The sequence below is a fragment of the Sorghum bicolor genome, chromosome 10, assembly GCF_000003195.3.
Source record: "Sorghum bicolor cultivar BTx623 chromosome 10, Sorghum_bicolor_NCBIv3, whole genome shotgun sequence".
NCBI classification, from domain to species: domain Eukaryota; kingdom Viridiplantae; phylum Streptophyta; class Magnoliopsida; order Poales; family Poaceae; genus Sorghum; species Sorghum bicolor.
In genome coordinates this window covers 49529255-49536737 of record NC_012879.2, presented here as the reverse complement: position 1 = coordinate 49536737, position 7483 = coordinate 49529255, and the positions used below count along the sequence as shown (strand labels likewise).

Below are 7483 nucleotides of genomic sequence, written 5' to 3'. Positions count from 1 at the left end.
CCACCCTTCAATTTGCTCTAGCTTCGCCACTATTTCACATACGGTCCACGCATATATTATGCAATGCCCTGAAGTGTGACGCTCGAATGAGGCCTTGTTTAGTTGGCAAAAATTTTGTATTTTAGGTACTGTAGCACTTTCGTTTGTTTGTGACAAATATTATCCAATCATAGATAATTAGGGTCAAAAGATTCATCTCACGATTTACAAGCAATCTGCGTAATTAGTTTTTGTTTCTGTTAAATTTAATACTTCATGCATGCACTGTAAGATTCGATGTGACGGAGAATCTTAAAAAAAAAATTTAGTAAGTAAACAAGGCCTGATATGTCGCCCCCCGTGCATGGTGCTTCTCATTGGTCAATATCACAGAGAGAGAGAGAGAGTAAGGATAATTGGATGCATTACACATATTGTGTTGTTACTAGCTACATGCATTATTCCGGTCCCATGCACGCGTACGTGCGGCGTGCCGGTGCCCGTACGTGCCTGTGTATGCGTGCACCGGACTTCTCCAGCTTTCTCATCAGGAGTCTAGCTATAGGAGGACCGCTGCCTGATTATTGAGGAGCAGATCCTTACGTGTCGACGGATCCATGCATACACATTATTGCAGTGTCCTATATATATCCCTATAGCAGATATTTGCTTCAGCGTGTTTCGGTTGGGCCACACAGCACACTGCAGCGTAAAGATCGATGCGCTGTTGAACATGTTCATCAGGAGACAGTTGCATTTTGTTGACGTTGACCCTGATCACATATACTAGCAAGGACTAGTACGTCCAAGATCATACATGGCCTATCACAACGATTAAACTCTGGAATCAGCAAAACTGATGTGCATGTTTGTTCTCTAAAAAGTTTGGTTGGAACTTCGCAAACCGTATTGGTCTTTAGTGTTTTCCTTTTGGTGCCGGCTTCACTAGATGAGCTGAACTCTTTTTTGTTTCATGTTTGGGTATGTTTGACTCATGGTATTATTGTGTATTGTGATGCTCAGCTCTGTATCATCCCTAAATGGTAGCGGCTGAAACTTTGTTCCCTTATCTAAAAAATCTAGACATAGTGTATATCCATGTGTATAGTAAAAACTACATATTTAAAAAGGCTAAAACATCTTATAATTTGGAAACGAGAGAGTTTTTCCTCTAGCAAATGGACATTATGACACTTTCATCAAGATGAAAGCTCTCACGTGGGAGGATATCATTGGGGTGTGTTAGTTGCCCTAGATCGGCTAGCATCTAGCAAGACTAGGACATCACCTCTTTCCATTGAGATCAGGAGATGAACATCAAAGATAAGTTGAAAACTACTCCCTCTATATTAAATTATAAGTCATTCTAACTTCTTGGAGAGTCAAGTCAAAGCATATCAAGTTTAACCAAATTTATATAATAAAATAATAACATTTATGAGACCAAATACTTATCATTAGATTCTTCATCGTCAATTATATTTTTATAGCATATCTTTGATGTCATAAGTTTTTATATTTTTTTTATAATAAGTTTGGTTAAATTTAAGAGGCTTTGACTTCCAAGAAATATTGAAATGACTTATAATTTGGGATGAAGGGAGTAGATTGATAACGAGAAGTGAAAGTATGTTCTATCCATACCTTAAAAACGAGATGCAATTTATGCAATCATTCATGTTCTCTGATTGCCTATCTAGTATGAATCGGTCGTTCAGCTGCCAACTTGTCTTGTTGAGCGCCGGTGCCAACGTCCCTTGAGCCATATGCTTGGTCGTTCTTGCGTGACGCTCGTATGTAGGTAGCAGAGTCCGCAATGGACTGATTTTGTGTTCATATGTTTTTTCCCTGGCGATTGTTGTTTGCGTTTCGTTAAAATTCTATCATTTTCCTTTCCAATTCTGTTCTCCTTTTTGGTAGAATCAATCCAATTTCACAGACCTAGAAGATGGGGTCAAACGGGACATGGCCTGATCAGACAATTTTTCCATAAAAAAATAACAGGCAGGCAGGCAGGCAGCGCCCAAGCAGTTCATTTTTCCATAAAAAAATAACACAGGCAGCGCCCAAGCAGTTCTTCTTCTTCTTGAGGGGAAGCGCCCAAGCAGAAAAGAAGCCCAGGAAACTTGTTAACAGGCCCTAAATGATTCCAAGAAGCAGGCCCTATATATAGCCCATGTCTGCACCCGGAAACCACATCGTCGAGCGGCGCATAGGCCGAAGCGATGCCGAGAGCCCGCGACGGCGCCGCCGTACCAAGGACTCCCGGGCGAGGGTCGGCTCGGCCATGCCGCGCGCCATCACCGCTGCCGATGCGGTTTTGCTCCGACCACGGCGGTCCCTCCCCTCCGTTGCTGGCGTTAAATCGAAGGTACTAACACTCCTAACTAGTTCTTATTTGAATCGACACCGTACCTCAATCTCAGTCCAAGAGGGATACATTGTTCGATGAGCGAGCCGCAGCTTCTGTAAGACTGCGTTGATTAGGATGTGAACCCAGTGCAGGATGCATTTAGGCTGCCGGGTCGAAGTTCTAGTGCTGCATGCCATTGATGCAACCAAAGTTGAGCAGTGCATCGGCAGGGGTAAACTAGATCAGGCCAACTCCACAAGGCCCAATTGACCGCTACTAATTTCGGTACTAATTAGTTTTGTAGAATATCATCTGAAATTTCTGAATGCTTCTCCCTGTTGACACCATTTGTTGTTTGATTCATTGATTGTGCTATCAATGAAAGCACTCCCTTCAGTGTTTTAGCACCTGCAGTTAAGACCATTTAGACTGGCATGCTCCCTTCAGTGTTGTAGCACCTGCAGGACCTCCTTCATCGTTGGCCTTAGTGATGGTTTTGGTCCTGTGCAAATTAGTCCTAGCTTGAATACTAGTTGCACCTCACGGAAGTTAGATGCATCACGCATATTTTCATCGATGACATCTATCAACTGAAAGTTGTCTTCTTGGAATTTCCGCCAGGCCCACTGTGCCAAATTCTCATGACCACCATCCTCACCGGTTGCGAGTCTCCTAGTTGTCAGCTCCAAGAGAACCACCCCGAAGCTATAGACATCAACTTTCACGTTGATCTTTCTTATGCTTGCAAACTCTGGCAAAACAATGGGATTTATCTCCATCATATAGTCATACCACTTTGTTCAATATAAAAGGGGAAAATAAGATACTATGTTCTTACCTGGAGCCATGTATCCAAAGGATCCAACCATTGTTGAGATTGACTCTAGGTCACCAGCTTTAACAAGTGCACGCGCCAGACCAAAGTCTGCAATTTTTGCTTTGAACTCAAGATCCAACAGGATATTGCTGGACTTGACATCTCGATGTGCTATAGGTGGAGATAAATCATGGTGCATGTAGCTCAGTCCTCTAGCTGCATCAATTGCTATTGACATCCTCATTGGCCAATTTAACTGTTCAGTTGCCAGATATCTCTGATGCAACCAATCATATAGGCTACCATGTTCCATGTATTCATAGATCAAGAGCTTTGACTCGGAGGTTGATATGAAATCAAGCAGCTTGACAATGTTAGCATGCCTGATAGATCCTAGAGTCCCAATTTCAGCTTGAAACTGTTTTGCCATCATATCATCCTTCTTTAGGCCATTACTTATTTTCTTGACAGCTATCTTGCAGCTGTTACCGAGGCATATTTTGTATACCTTTCCTGAGCCACCGCTACCCACAAGGTTATTGTTTGTAAGACCATAAAGAATGTCTTCAACATTGTAATTAATGGGTTGGAAGGTTGTTAGGTTCCACCCTGGAGATGGAGCCTCATGGTTTTGCCTTTGCCTTGTGAGGAAAGCCCTAATCTTAATGAAACATAATATCCCTGTGAATGAGAGAATTGTTGAACCAAGTATCAGGAAAATGATTATGGGCCTTTTCAAATGTTTGTGTTGCTCTTCTGGACCTGGTTGTCTGATACACATAGGATAGTTGCCAAAGTTATAGGAGGCACAGAGACCAGGATTCGATAGAAAGCTCCGCACAAATTCATTTATCTGAAGAACAGGTGGAATCTGTCCTGTCAGTTGGTTATTAGAGAGATTGAGGATGGTAGGTCTCAGATATATAAGGTTAGCTGGTATTGGGCCAGAGAGGCTGTTCTCCGAGAGATCTATGGTATCGATTGCCTTATTTAAATCCATATCTTGTGGGATGTTTGGGATCTCACCAGAGAGATTGTTTTTCCTAAGGTCAAGATTCTTGAGGTACTGCATGAACCAGATCGTTGAAGGTAGTTATCCTGATAATGTATTTCCAGCGAGGACAAGGACCTGCAAAGGTGCACCATTGATGAGGTTTGTTGGGACTTCACCAGAGATGAAGTTGTTTTCTGCCATTAACGTATTTAAGTTGTCTGCTGACATTGGTAAGCTCCCAGAGAACCTGTTATTGCTGATATTAATTGTTGTTATATTTGACCTCAACTTGGCAGTGAACCAGAGAAACTGTTTTCCTGGATCATAATGATAGTCAACTCCAGCAGTGACCATATGCTAGCTGGAAAACTGCCTCTAAGTTGGTTATTGTTCAAGAATATGGACCTCAATCTCCTGCAGTGCAATAGACTTTGGGAGTTCACCTGACAATCTACTATTGGAGAAATCAATGTACCGAAGGGCTTGAAATGAGCAAAGGCCCTCAGGTAGCTTCCCAGATAAATTGTTAGATGAAATTTCAATATTCAAAAGCATGGAATGCTTCCCCAGCTCATTGGGAAGTTCACCAGATAGAAAGTTGTGTGAGACTTGCATATCATGGAGCATGGGAAGAAGTGCAATACCCTTTGGAATCAAACCTCATATTGTTGTCATGCAACAAAAGGAGGGTTAGGTTCTTCAGCTTACCAAAATCATCTGGTATCCTTCCTGTGAGTAGGTTGTTTGAAACATTGATCTCGGTCAAACTCATTGCTTCAATTGGTCCACTTATATGACCACAGAGAGAATTGTTGTCTAGATAGAGCATTTCCAGACTTCTCAGCGTCCAAACCCCACTAGGAATCATCCCATTCCATCTGTTAGAAGACAAGTCAAGTAGCCTAAGTTGACTCAGCTGAGGCATGATGTCTGGAATTTCACCAACTATATTCATGTTGCTCATCCACAAATATTTTATGTTGCTCAGATTTCCAAACTGTGGATGCATCCTGCCTGGAGCAAAGGGATTGTAAGCAAGATACAAAACTTGAAGTTCTGAGAGATTTCCAGGCTCTGCTGGGTATCTTTCATTAAAATAATTGTTAATCGAAGACCATGAAGCTGGCAGATTGTACTTGGGATGCTCCCAGATAAGCTATTTGATGCGAGGTTTAGATAGGCATGCTTTGGCAACAATTTATGGATGTTTGCTGGAAGAAAACCAAACAATGAATTGAATGAGAGATCCAGGTGCTGAAGTCTAGAGCAATTGAAAATAGATGTACGGGAAAACCTGATATTTGGTTGTTGGATAGATCGATATAAATAAATTCTTGAACGAGCAAATGGCTTTTGGAATTTGCTTGTATAGGTCAAAACCAGCAAGTGATAAAACCTGTTACAAACCATCTGTGCAAATGATGCCTGACCAATCACAATGATCGGTGTTTGTGATTGAACTCCAGTTTAGAGCCACAGCCCACAGGCTTGCCCCAGTCTTGCTCAAGCTTTATAAGCTCTGCCTTCTCAGAATCCCTAGTGATGGACTCACAATTGGATTTGAGGATATGAATATTGAGGAGGACCAGAGTTAACATGAGGATGCCACGAGCAAGGTAGAGACTAGCCATGATACTTACCAGAAGATGTTGTTAAGTTCATATATTATATACAGTGAATCTGAAAAGACCTGGCAGTCAAGGTCTACTGATCAGTCAAAACATGTCACTGCCTTTCTATTACTGGTTCTGAATAGTTCTATCTACACTACCGACTGTTGACTGCTTCAGTTCCTTGAGCTGTTTTTTTTTCCGAACATGTCACTGTTGAGCTGTTCTCTCCCTGCTACCGGCCTCCTCTATAACCAATGCTGGCTGGTCTATCTCCCCACCCAACCCGAGCAGCAGCCCCCTTTGTCAGCCCAACAGCCTCACGCAGTGTTTCTTTTCCTGCTTTTTTTTCTCTTCTACTTACAGGGTCTGTCCTGTTGATTTTATCTTGTTTGGGTTGGGCCTGATCTTTTAGATGTTTTTAATAATGTTTTTATACTTCTCTTAAAGGTGGATGTTATGATGCTGCTTTTTTCTCTCTTGTGTGTCCACACGAGAACTGTGTCTCATTGCATTAATAATGTTTTTTAGGATCTCCGGTTGTGTGGCATTTTGTTAGGCTATATAGAAATCCTAAAATGCTGCTTGTTTCAAAGAAATTTCCCCAGAAGATCCTGTTTTACCAATTTCCTTTGAATGTCACTGGATTGAATTGTGGGCAATCCTGCAGAAACAAAAAGGAGGTGCAATGATGAAAAACCAGACACGAAGGAAATTGACAATTACGTGAAATGGAATGCAAGAATTGTGGGATCCAAGGTGGCCAGCATAGTCTGAAGTTTGCTGCTTGCTGGGGAATGTGGCTCATGATCTTATCTGTCTGCTTAGTCTTCTGTGGCTTGCTGCTATCAAAGTTTTTCTGCTGGGAAAGTGCTTGTGTCTTTTTGTTTCTTGTCTGTGTTCTACATGCTCTGAGAACCTTTTATTTCTGGTTTTTCTATCTGACATCAGGGAAACTACCTCCAATTCTAGATATATATATCCTGTTGACATCTAAAACTCAGTGACCCATTCGTTTTGTAGGATAGATCTCATTTAATTTTCAGAATGCTCCTTTTTTACGCTGAAACAATTCTATATTGTGCACATGCAGTAAGAAAGTGTTCAGTGCGAGGACAGGGCGGTCCATCATCTTCGTATGGGAGGCCAAACTTAGAACCTGGAGGAACTATGAAGGCTTTATAACCACAACGCTACAAGCCGTTTCACCAATCTATGTTCAAGAATTGCAGTGCCGAAAAATAGCATGGTTATAAAACCTTGTTAAATCCTTAAATGTCCAATCGCACAAACGAAGAAAAGCTAATACGAGTATATTAGTGCATAAAAACAATTGCCTGTTCAGAAAATTAAGTTTTTCCTTTTACTAATACCAGGTAAATGACTTTTCCATCTATAATTTTTTAGTAAAATGAGGAAAAACCTTCTTCAACAGTTTGACATCCTAATTCACTATCTATTCTAACTTGGCATATCTTCCTATCTAGCGTGCAAATATACGTGTGAGCTCTGTGCTTGGATCTGTCTTTCGCCTCATGCTTAGCGGGGCTCTTCGTTGCTTAGCGGGGTTTTTTGTTCGCTTAGCGGGGCTCTTCGTTTTGTTAGTGGGTTTTTGGGTTTTGGAAACAAAATTTGCCAAATTATTGGAGATGAAATCCTCCCCATATTATTTTGGGAGTTGGCAAATAATAAGATTTGAGAAATAAATTTTGCCAAACAGTTGGAGATGA

At 41.4% G+C, this 7483-nt stretch overlaps 1 long non-coding RNA gene across 2 annotated transcripts; it reads left to right on the top strand.

The window, feature by feature from the left end:
* Positions 2106-7152, top strand: LOC110430983. 2 transcript variants are annotated; one of them, XR_002448429.1, is made up of 2 exons: positions 2106-2350; positions 6847-7152. It is a non-coding gene; the product is annotated as an uncharacterized LOC110430983 (long non-coding RNA). The 2 variants fall into 2 exon arrangements; XR_002448428.1 differs by lacking the exon at positions 6847-7152 and adding an exon at positions 6424-6752.